Source organism: Tursiops truncatus, chromosome 13, assembly GCF_011762595.2.
Source record: "Tursiops truncatus isolate mTurTru1 chromosome 13, mTurTru1.mat.Y, whole genome shotgun sequence".
Taxonomy (NCBI): Eukaryota; Metazoa; Chordata; class Mammalia; order Artiodactyla; family Delphinidae; genus Tursiops; species Tursiops truncatus.
This window is the reverse complement of record NC_047046.1, coordinates 46,177,777-46,190,701: the sequence shown is the minus strand read 5'-3', so window position 1 is coordinate 46,190,701 and position 12,925 is coordinate 46,177,777. Positions and strand designations below refer to the sequence as shown.

Here is a 12,925-nt window from a genome sequence, read left to right as displayed (position 1 = left end):
CAACTTTACTTCCCTACAAATGTAGAACCCATTTGCACTGGGAATTTTGGCAACAATCTGCCTGATTTAAGTATAAGTAAAAGAAAATTGAAAAATAATTTTATTTCTGATTATACATTTTAGAATTATTCCAGCATTTTTTCTGAATTAGATTATGTCTCTGATGTCATTTAAGTTGAATTCAACCAGATTACACCCTGCTTCTCTATGCCATTTGTTCCCTCAAGCATGGAGAGTCCTTTGAAGTCACCAGAGGCTGAACTCATAGAACTCTCTTTGCTGGAAGGGGTTTTAAAATGGAGTGAATCCCATGTAGAAAGTCCAACAACTGACACAGGAGGCAAGGTTTCAAGTTTGTATTTCTTTCCCAGGCCTTTAAATTCTACTTACCATTAAAATGATCAAAAGGCAAATATTCCTGAAAAAGAGCCAATCCATTCCTCCAGTTCTCTCTTGCACAGGAACCCCAGTGAGATTTGATTTTAGTCTTAATCCTCTGGGTCCTGAATTTGGCTCTTCAGCAAGATGTGCTTCGAGATGCCCTTCTAGGAGGGCCTGGGAGATAACTCTGCTGTTGTCTGGGCAGAGGAATGAAGATGTTCTATAATGGCTCTGTTTCCCCACCCCGAGCTCCTGGGCTGGTCTGGAAGGCTGGCATTGCTTGGGCTCTGGGTCAGAGGATAGACACACCTTGATTCTCATTGCAATGAAACCCTTTGTTGGACACCAAAGACAAATCTTACAGAGTAAGGACAAGATTTACAGGGAAGATACCCAATGAATAATAAATTACTCACAACATGAAAAATAATTTAAATGTTAGGGCCTGTCACCATGCTGAATAAAATTAGTAGGCTTCTTACTGCCAGCATTGTAAAAGCAAAATTACATATACTGACACACACACACACATGTCCACTACAGAACCAACTTCAAGGACTGACACTCTGAGCAGAGGACCTTGTGAAAAGGCACCAAGCCTAAGTATGGTGTAGGGAGAAAGAATAATGAAACTCTCATCTCTTAATTCTGGTGATTCCTGCTTCCCTCCGTAAGAAGTCCTATAGTTGAGCTGCATTCTTCAATTTTAAAGATCTTCTAAAAATAAGGTTAAGACAAAGAAACTCTGATTTCACTAGTATATTTGTTTCCACATTTTAGCAACTTTATTTCCTCTATATACAGTCAAACCAGTGTGGTATAACATTAACTGAATTGTTTTAAGGTAACCACAATACAGTTCACTCCTCATGGCATTTCCACTGATAAAAAAGTACATAATATGGATGAGGAACACCTTTAAACCCTCAGAAATATATTTATTGAGAAGAAGCTGAAATTGGAAACCTGAGAATTTAAGGGGAAAAGACCAGAGCAGCATCTGTATATTTCTGAAAATCATTTTCCCTTTTTCATTTTTCTCTTCTCCTTTGTTTGTCTGGGTTTAGTATATGCATAGTTTTCTCATGAAAAGATTTCAAGCTGGCAGCAACACTCACAAACATAAAAAAGAAAGTGTAGTTAAATGTTCTCTAATTGCTAATAGGTATTGGTTGGAGAATTTTAAAGGGAGACCGCATCTTGCCTTCACTACCCCATCCCTGCAATTCAGAAACAAGGCAGGTCTATCCCTAGTCAGGGAATGTATTCCAAATAACACTTAGTTCCTCTAGAACCTTAGTTTAGCATTTTTGCAAGCATAGGAAAGAATCTAGGCAATTGGAGGGCTGGCATAGTATTCTAAAATGAAGAGAAATGAATTATATGTTAAAGATATTTATGGGACAGAGAGCAAGAAATTATACTTAAGCAGTGGGAAAAAAAATGAATTGTTATGAGGAGGCAGTATTTGGACATATCTGCCTAAGCCAAACCATATATTTGGGGATATCTGCCCAATTCAAAAATGTATACGCTGACCTGATAAATCAAGTATATGGTCCACGTTTTAAAATACATTTTTGGGTGGTCCTCCAGATTGTCTAGAACTAATACATATACATTCATGGAGTGGATATTAACCCACTATTTCATTGTATGCTAGATTAGTCTTTAAACCAAGAGTTATGGAAACCTATGCTTGAGTAAATAAGCATTTAAAACATTCCCTTGTAACTGTTTATAGCCAACTGAGCTTCCATCCTTCTTTGTTTTCATGAATTTTTCTCCAGAGGTTTGAAATGTGACAACTGTATCTACTATAAAAATTTTCTTTTATAGATAGGTCAGAAAAGCATTAAATTATTTTTACTCTTTGAGATATATCCTCTATCAATGGTGCCAGTGAGCTTTGGGCTTTGGAATGCACAGCATTTTCCCTTTGTTTTTGTATATATCGAAGGTACAAATGGTGCTACTGCTTGAGATGATTGCCAAGAGAAAGGGTGAAGTGAGGGGGTTCTCTCCAATCCAGCCTCCCAAGGACCTTTTCATTGGCTATAACTGCACTGTGGCCTTGTTTTTATTTTTAAAAAATTTTATATATTTATTTTTTTAGCATCTTTATTGGAGTATAACTGCTTTACAATGGTGTGTTAGTTTCTGCTTTATAACAAAGTGAATCAGCTCTACATACACATATATCCCCATATCTCTTCCCTCTTGAGTTTCCCTCCCTCCCATTGTACGAAACATTTGACTTAGTTTCGAATAAAGAAGGATGATGAGAATTTGCACTGTATCAATGAGTGGGGATATTCCTTGGCTAACTGAGTATTTTTCTATCCCTAGAAACACACCACTAACAGCTCTGGAGATGGTTTGTGTCTTGTGGAAATGTAATGTGCAATACTGCTTAAGATTTGAATTACAGAAACATAGGAGGAGAAAATAAAGTGTCCCAAATAAATGGAATTTCAGGCTTAAAAAATGTATGGCTGACACCCTCTTTCTGTGTGCTACCCAGTTTACCATGGCCCATGTACATAAAATTCTTTCTGGTGTCTGCCTCAAAAGGAGAATATGAGAGGATGGTAGAGAGCATACAGGAGCTTCACTGTTTCCAGTACTATGCACTGGGCCAAGAGGCAGGAATAAATGTGGGAGATCTTTGATTGCAATGGGAGTCACTGCAGAAAAGTAGAGAATGGGAGAAGCCAGCAGGGATTTATAGTCCATAGTGGATTTATGGTTCTGAACAATGGGTGAGTCAGACCTTAAGAAGGAACTAGGGGATCAGGGAGAAGTCTGTAGCTATCACCATGGTATTATTTCCATAACAACTTCCAAGCAAGCTCTGAGGCAACCTCTAATAGTGTATTATACTAACATCATAATATGGAAAATTGTCCATTGTTTAGCCAGTTAAAGAAATTTGTTTTTGTTTTATTTTAGTTAATGTTAAATTAGAATAATTTAATTTGCCTAAGAGAATTAATGAAACAGGTCTAGATCCCTATTGTTATTGTTTTTCACAAGGGGAAAATTATACTTTTCCCTTGCTGTGTCATATGGAGATATTTTACAAGGGTTTACCCCCCTTTGTTTATATCATGCTTGGTTGATTTCTTCTGAAATATAAAATTTTCTATCTATCTAAATTGCTATTCATTGGGTGAATTTCAAAGAAAAGAAACAACAATCAGTAGAAATAAGGGCTATATCATTTAGATGATTCCTCCAGATTTCCCCATTTATAACTCCTGATTTCAGTGCTCCCCAGAATTTGCTGGAGATTACTCTCATGAGCAGATTTAAAAGATTCTGCAATAACTCCTATGACCTTATTTGGACTTACTTTTTTGGGAGAGTTGAGGAGATTATCTCAAAGTAGAATCCTCAAAGAATTTTAGTTAGTGAAAATCCTTTTCTAGGCAAAGCACATGGTTTCGAGCTTAGATAGATAAACAGCAACTACTTCTGTTTCTCTTGTGAGGTACCAGCCATGAATGACACAGAACATGAAATATTAATGCTTAAAGATACCCTAGAGATTATTTATCCAATCTGTACCCTCTTCCTTCTCTTGTCTCGATGTTACAGTATAGCCCAGAGAGGCTGAAAAGTTTATTAGTACTATGAAGAGGGCAAGAATTCTACCTCCTGATTTATAGTCAATTTATATATATACCAAGCCACTTTTCAGTATTGGATAGATATGTGAAGGCAAAATGGAAAAGAGTGGACAGTTGAACGTTATTATTAAAAAATAAAACCTTTCTATACTGGAGAGTTGACCAAACTATTGAGTTTAACAGCTGACTCTGCAAGCGGAAATTTTCAATTGAAGTTTGCCCTATTATTTATGTTTGAAATCAAACCAGTTTGATTTCATTTGCTCATATGAAAGTGTACATTGAATTTCAGGGGTGCTCTTGATATTTAATTATTGTTCTTGTGTTTCTGTAATATTGTCTCATCCTGCTTCCAAAGTTGTAGGACATTTTCATTCCAAACGTCATACCCACCTAACACATAGTAAGCACTTTAACACATATTAAAAAAAAATAATGCCACAGAGAACAGCTAATTCAATACATTCCAGTACAAATTCTTTTTGAAAAAAAAAAGAAAAAGAAATCTCTACAGGCAAAGATATTATGAAAATGGTGTCAGGACAAAGTTTTACATCAAATTTTCACAGTTTAGGGTTACTGGTGGATATTCTTTAAGTATCTAAGGGCAGCTTAATCTCTTGAAAACAGGTGTTAGAGGAAAAAAAATTTTAAAAATATTTATGGTCCCAAACTATGTCAAATGCTACAGGCAAGGAGGTTCTAGAGTTGACTCAAGCAAAAGGGTTTTCATTAGCATGGGCCTGGAGGGATGGAAAATAGGTAAACAAAGCTGCCTCGGTCTTGACCTAGAGTAGTTACTGTGAATACATGTCTGTTCACCTTGAGATGATGGCATTGAAGATAAACAACCTGTCTCCTCATTAAATCAGTTTATGTATGGCAACAAGGGTGCTGGCAAACCAGGTTATTTAGTGGGTGTTAGAAATCATGGAATTAAACATCAGTTTCCTAAAGAGTTATGCTAATAACATAAGGATGATGTTAGTTTACACCCCAAAATCATACTTACCCACAGACAGAAGGGCCTTGTTGGTTCTCTGGGACTTCATGCCCTTGGTGTGGGATGTATTCCAAATAAGGGCAGAATGAGTAGCGTGGCTTCTAGCTCTGTATTAATTAAAGTGCATTACTTACATACTTACTGCATACTTACTACATACTCATTCCCTAAAATGTCACTGTAGTTCACCCTCGACTCCTGATCATGACAGCAGTGGCAGCGGTTCCACAATGTGGTAATTTCTTAGATGTCACTCTGGCTACTTTGATGACACTGGCAGTGTCCTTCTCTGGCAAAGTTGTAAGGTATATATATATGTGTGTATAGTGTATATATAGTTTGCTTTCGGTGTAGTTATGCATCTAGCAGACTCTGAATGGGATCTGGGCTCAGGTTGTTTTGGAAGAAATCCAGATATAGGAAGGTCAAAAGCTAGGCAGTGTTTTTAGAAATATATTTCTTGGGCCACTTGCAAAATCGTATGGTCCAGTACATAACAAGAGCAGATTTCTTGGCCCCAGATTTACTGAATCAGAATCTCTGGAGGCGGGAACTAGAATTATTTATTCTCAACAAGCTTTCTAGGTAATTCTAGAGTTGCAGGCTGAAGTTTAAGAGCTACTGAGCCAGGGTAATTAACCTGGGCCTATGGGTAACCCGAAACGGCAGCAGGTAAACATGGACATTTTTCTAACATGGTAAGATTAGCGCCTCTTCATGGGAGGGAAGCGGTACTGGCTATTAGTGTTTCTTTTTATGTGTAAAGCTTGCTTCCTTTTTCCTTTTTCCCATTGTGTTACTGAGGTCTTAATTATAGATTTATAAACTTCTTATGTAAGGGAAATTAACTTCTGTCATATGCATTGCAATTATCTTTACTTATTTTTTTCTCTTTTAAGTTTGTTTTGGATTTTTTAAAAATTTTGCAATTGAGAATGATTATATTTTTACATAGAATAGGCTGTTAGAAACCATCCTGCTATCTCTTAGTACCCTATTGCTGCTGTAATAAGTTATCACAAACAGTGACTGAAAACTACACAAATTCATAATCTTACATCTCTGATGGTCAGAAGTTCAAAATGAGTCTCATGGGGCTAAAATAATGGTGTCAGCAGGGCTGCAATTCTAGAGGCTCTGGAGAAGAATTGTTTCCTTGCCTCTTCCAGCTTCTAGTGGATGCCTTCAATTCTTTGGTTCATGGCCCCCTTCCAGCAATCCTATCATCTTCGCCTCTTTTCTCATATCTCCTTTATATCAGTATATGCACACAATTTCCCTGGGGCGTGTACAAGGAGCAGAATTTCTGGGTCATAAGTTAATTTTCTTTAACTTGTTTTCCCAAGTGACTATACTGACCTGGGCTGAGTTCCCATCATCAGTTTCGGAGAGTTTGCTTTGCTCGCCCACACAGAAAGCAAAAGCATTGTCAGACATTTAAACTTTATCCAATTTGCAGGGTGGGTACCTGTTATCTCCTATGAATTTCTCTGATTGTTGTTGAGTTTAATATCTTTGCCTATGTTTATTGTCCGTTTGGATTTTTTTCTTTTGTTAAAGGCATATTGAAGATTTTTTCCCCATTTTTAATCAGGTTGTGCCTCTTAAAAAATTGATTTGTTGTTCTTTACATTACACGTCTTTTGTGTCATCGTTGGATATATGTATTGCAAGTGTTTTTCACTCATTCTGTGGCTTGGCTTTTTACTTTTTAAGAAGATATAATGTATAGAAATTTTTATTTTTGAAATTGTCAAGTTTATCAGTCTTATGGTTAGTGCTCTTGTGTCTTAAGAAAGCTTTTCACACACTTATAAAATATTGCCTTTCAAAGTTAAGTTCCTAAATCATCTGGAGATGATTTTTGTAAATGTTATGGGATCGATTTCATCTTTATTTTTTATATGTGTACCTTAATGTCCAGACACTTCATTAAAAAGAGACTGCTTTCTGCACTGCTTTCTGTAGTACCAATTATAATAAATCTGAGAGTGTGCATAAAATATATAATATACAGACAAAAATTTAAATAAATAAAATATTGAAAAATAATAGTGTGCATAAAAGTGTGTATCTGTTTTTAAGCTCTGTCTCTCCCTCTTTTTCCTTTTGCCTATTCATCTATTCTTATGTTAGTGCTAAGCTGTTTTAATTGCATAACTTTGTTCTATTCAAGAGTGTTTTGGCTGTTCTTGGCCAATAGCATTTCCTGTATATTTTAGAACCAAGTGTTTCACAAACAAGCTGCAATTTTGATTAGGCTTGTATAATATTTTAACAGAAATTAGAAAGAATTGTCAAAATTTCAATTTTGAGTCATTTATTGGAGTACCACAAACAAGGAGATTTCTTTATATTTTTAGGTTTTATTTAATGAAGTTTTATTTTTTCATTGTTAAGGTCTTACAGAGACCTTTTAAAGATTATTCCTTGGTAGTAGTATAATAATATAATGATATATTTTCTTTAATTACAATTTCTAACGTTTTCTTGCATATAGAAGTGCAGTTGATTTTGGCATTCTGCCATTTGTATCCAGCAATTTTGCTAAACCCTTATTTTTAATTTGAATGATATATCTGAAGAGTCTTTTGGATTTTTAACTACACAATCATTTAATCTGACAATAATGATAGTTTTGTTTCTTTTTTTCCAATCATCCCCATAACCTTTCCCCCCTACTTTTGTACCATCAGCAAAATATTAAACAAAACTTTGATAGTGAACATCACTATTTTATTTCTCTATTTCACAGAGAAATCTTTTAATTTTGTACCATTAAGTATGATATTTATTTGGGGGATTTTATAGATAGTCTGTATAAAGTTAAGAAAGTCTTCTCTACTCATAATTTACTACGAGCATATGTTTTACTAAACATGTCCTATATGTTGGGAAGATTATATAATTTTTCTCACTTAATTTGTTTCTGTGGTGTATTACATGGATTGAATTTTCTAATGTTAACCCAGCCTTGTGTTTTCAGTTATAAACCCAGATTTGGTCATCATCATTTTGATATAGTACTAGATTTAGTTTGTGAATGTTCTGTTTAGGAATTTTCCACCTAAGTTCATGAGTGAAATTGGCATATAGTTTTCCTGTCTTACGCTAATCTTGTTGAATTTTTTGGTCAAAGTTATGCTAGCCTTCTTAAATGAGTTGAGGATTGTGATGTTTTATTCTCTTATCTAGAAGAGTTGTATTAGATTGAAATTATCTCCTCCCTGAGTGTTTGGTTCTTAAGACAGTTTGAGTAAATTGTACTTTTTACTATGAATTTCTCCATTTTATTTAAATCTTCTAATTGATTTGCAACGTGTTGTTTATGATAGCCTCTTATTATTTTCCTAATATCTGTGGAATCTATAGTTAAGTCCTATTTTAAAGAATTCTTGATATTTTAAATCTGTGCATTCTCTTTTGTTTTGATCTAGTATAGTATACTAGGTATATGAACTTTATTGGATTTTTATTTGATAGTACATGCCTGATGATTTCAATATATGAAGTGTTTTAAGGTGCTTTTCTGCATTCTGTTGTTTCTGCTGGTTTTTACTCATGAAGTTTAGTTGGATTGTCCCTGGGTTACCTTGAATGTGCTATAGTATTCTCTTTCTTCCTTCCTCATGTCTATGGGGTCAGGAAGTAAAGATGACATCTTTAAGGAGTCTGTCTTTCAGCTTTGACTCACCTACTGACCAGTGATATGGAACGGATTTCCTATAAGAATGTTCTCTGACAATTCTATAACTTGCCTACATCACTGAATCTTGAAAGACTGTGTCATTTACTTTTAGAGAAATCTGCCCTCCACAGGAGATCTGGAGGAATATTAACTACCTCTAGAACTTCCTAGTTTTGGTCCACATTTCAGTGTACTTAGCAGACATTGCGTGTGTGTGTGTGTTTGCTTTTTGAAGGTGGATTGTTATGTTCAACTATTATTTTATTTATTGTTATTTTATTTCATAAAGTTGAGTAGAGTAAAAATATCTTGACTCAACTATCATTAATTGGAAATCTTCATTGTCTTCATTTTTATCACATTTGTTAGTTTTTATTGTATAGAAGTTAAAATATCTTTTTATTTTATTTATTTAAGGTGTCTTATCTCTAATTAGAGCATCTTGTTTGTCAAGCGTGTAGAATTATCTATTTACAGTTAAGATCAATGTGCTATGCCAATGTGGCATATTGAAATGAATAAAGATTTAGATATGGTTCAAATTCCAGGAATTTCACTAATTGGGTTTGTTTCCATGAGTGAGTTAATTTATTTCTTTAAATAGCAAATTCCTTATCTATTTTCTTCCCTGGAAGATTTTGGGGCATTAAATTAGATACATTTTAATAGAAAAAACTAGCATACAGTGCATTCTCTTTGAGTAGTATTCTTTCTTTCATAATTTATAGAGTGTATATATCTTTAACAGACTTGCCATTTATTAAAACCTCTGGCATTAGGTGTAGATATAAGTTATTTTTTCTATATACTAGTATTCAGCTTTTACTGTTAGTCATTAAATATGATTTTCTTATTGTTTGCTACTGTAGTTTATAACAAATTAATTTCTGACAATTTTGCATCTGTGTTTAAAATTTTATTCTATTTAATTGATTTTAATCCTCATTTTGGTTTTAATAATTTTTAAAATACATTATATATCTTAAAAAATATGGCTTATTATCCTTACTTTGCAAATAAGAATGTTTTAGAAGGAAAGCTTTTGGGTTGTTAGTGATGAGTGTTGCAAAGAGAAGTCCAGCCAGTCACCCAAATGGGACATATTAATTTCTTAACTTGCCCTGAGTTCCCCATTGCATGGTTTACATCTGAGTTTTCTAGGCTCACATTTATTTTTGTCTTTATATTGAAAAGAGTTAAGTTTTCCTGGTTACTGATGCTCAATAATCATGTTTATAGATGATTTATAAAGTAAATATTAATTTATGAGTTTGCAGTGGGGGAGATTTTTCCATGGTGGAATAACTGTAAAGTTAATATTTTCTCTCCAGATGCCCTCTACTTGCCCTAGCCAGCAAGGTACCAACCCCCAAATTGTTTATTGATCATGAATAGAGAGCAAAGATGTATAGATATTTTGACATGCCCTTCATCTAAGCTGCAGGGCTGTCTAGTAAAATATTCTTCCCCTGTGAGAAGGAATGTGAAAAGGTCTGAACTTACATATATTTGATTTCATCTATCAGGTGATAGTTGTTATGATTTGTTTATCTCATAGGGTCCTGGAAGCACTTTTCTATTGCTACCATGATCGTTGTCATTTGAAGAAAGCTACATTCTCGTTCCAATATTTTTGGACTCATTTTTCAAATATTTGAAAAATATTTAGTTATATTTGGAAATAAACTATTTTTCTGTAGTTAACCGTTTAATTCTAACTACATACTAGTAAGGTCTAAATTTTTATATATCTAGTCTTTTTTAAGACATTTGGTAAAGGTACATTTTACAGTCTAAGAAAATTAAATTATATTGTCCCTCATTTTAAAGAGGCATCATTATGCCAAAGAGTAACTTCGAAAGGGAAGTTCTATTGGGAATGGCTGGAATTTGAGAAGCACTATGATGTAATCTAGGGGCTCAGTGCTCACATAGAACGCCAAGGCAAGAATGGATTTTAGAAGAACTGAGGCATGAATGGATTGCATTTATTCATGTATCCAGCAAATAATTTTTCAGTTTCTGCTTGTCACTACGTTGACCTCTCTGCATCATACATGAATTCAAAATTTTTTATTTAATTTCTTCCATATTCAAATCATGACAATAGAATTTTTGAGGTACCTTTTTCGATTTTTGCAATAATATGTCTTAGAAACAGTGAACTGTATTGTTGTTGTTAGAAATAAGCTGTTAAAGTGTTTGGGCTATGTATACAAAAAATAATGACTTTGACTCATAGCCCTTGTTTTTTGGCACTAAATAGACATTAAACCCAATTATCTATCAAGGTCACTCCTAAATGTGTAACAGTAAAGCTAAGTCATGTGTTATAGGAGAACGATTATATGTCTAAACACTTTACAGGGAGAAGAATCTAATTAATATAAATGATATAATATCATAAAGGTACAAATTTATGACAAGGGGAACCCGAAGACATTCTTATTTTATACCATTGGGTTTCGTTATCCAATCTATCGATCCATTCTTATTTACAGTGGAATGTTCAAGAAAGGCCTGTCAAATCAGAAAATTCTGAGGTTCCATGTCACATATTTCATCAGAGAATGCTCTGTAGAGCATACCAGTGGTTGTAACAAATCCTTTCGGTACCGTCTCCATATTTTGCCCTTATCACTTCAGTGTCCACATGCCCGATTTCTAACGGCCAGCTCCTGTGTTTCTTCCTTTCGTTGGCGCCATAGCCACTTTACCCACCTGTGCAGCAAGCACGGGGAATTCTATGCCCAGGGACGGTCCTTAATTACCAACTGATGGTAGCCGTTGTCTGAATACAGAATCACCTTCATTTCTGGGACGATTTAGCTCTATGGTGCAAGTACCTTACCAGCTCCTAGGAAGGGTTTTCCCTTCCCAGGAGGGCTGAGCTTCAGTTGTCCATGGTGGTCACCGGCTTTTAATGGCTGCTTCCCCTTCCCTCTTTCATCTCCCCATTTACTACCAGTGGTTTCTTCACCTCCATCCTTTCCCGCCAGATTGTGCTCACATCCTGTCTCAGAGTCTATTTCTGCGTGAATCCAACTGAACATGTGATCAAAACCACCTGAGAAGCCTGGGTGAGTAATTTATCAAGCAGAAACTGGCATACATTTTGAAAGAGATATCTATTAATTGGAATGCAGCAAAGTATTTTCCTTTGAAAAATGTGACCAGTTACATTCTGGGTCCAACCAGATATGAACTTTGATAAGAATTGGAGCCTGATATTTTGAGCAATTGCGGAAAAGTTCTTGAGGCAGGGGCTTTCCTCCCTAGGTTTTATATAATGAGGATGGCTGGGACCACACAGGCACAGAGCAGACCGGGATATCCCAAGTTTGGCATAATTAAGCTTTGTTTGTAAAATTTGGAAAAGTAAGTCTCCCAGAGTCAGCTGGAGTTTGTCTTATTTGAACACAAGTACATGCCCAGAAACTGGCATCTGTTTCAAACTTTTTAGTCAATTTAATATTCTCCATTTGTATTTATTATGCTTGAGTTCTTTCAAGTGAGATTTTTATATATTATAAAAAGAATGAGATCTTTTATGTTTTATTTTTTGGCCACAGCGTGTGGCATGTGGGATCTTAGTTCCCCCGATCAGGGATTGAACTCACGCCCCCTGCATCGGAAGGCGAAGTCTTAACCACTGGACCGCCAAGGAAGTCCCTATAGTAAGATTTTAGTTTAATCTATTGTTCAGTGCCCTTTTTCCAATTTCTTTTTGCATGTTGCTATTAAACTATCTAGGGCTTTTGGTTTATTTTTGTCACTTGTTTTGCTACCAAACTGTATGGTCAAACCAGGTAATAGGACTCTCTCATAAGAGAGCTAGCAACCAGTAATCTTTTAAAAATACAATTCTGAGCAGAGCACTCCTCTGCCCAAGCTTTCCAGTGGCTCTCCATTTCACTGAGAATGTCAGAATTCTTACAATGACTTGCAAGGTTGAACTCCATCTCATCCCTTGTTACTTCTCGGACTTCATTTCTTATTGCTTTCCTTCTTTCACTGCTACATGCAGGTCTCCTTCTTCTCCCTTGAATACCCCAAGCAAATGCCTACCTCAGAATTTTTGCAGTTTTGTAGTCCCCTCTCCTGAAGTGCCCTGTACCCAGATAGCCACATGGCTTGTTCCTGAATGTTCTTCAGGCGTCTGCTCAAATATTGCCTTATAACTAACTCTGCCTCAATTACCTTATATAAAAGAGTATCCCT

General features: G+C 35.3%; 1 long non-coding RNA gene across 1 annotated transcript in view; it reads left to right on the top strand.

Moving 5' to 3' along the window:
* LOC117307692 (uncharacterized) overlaps positions 1-12,246 on the top strand; it is a 29,916-nt gene extending 17,670 nt beyond the window's left edge. The window contains exon 2 of the long non-coding RNA XR_004521557.2: positions 11,704-12,246. This is a non-coding gene — a long non-coding RNA (uncharacterized lncRNA). The remainder of the gene's footprint in view (positions 1-11,703) is intronic.
* The last annotated feature ends 679 nt before the right edge of the window (positions 12,247-12,925 follow it).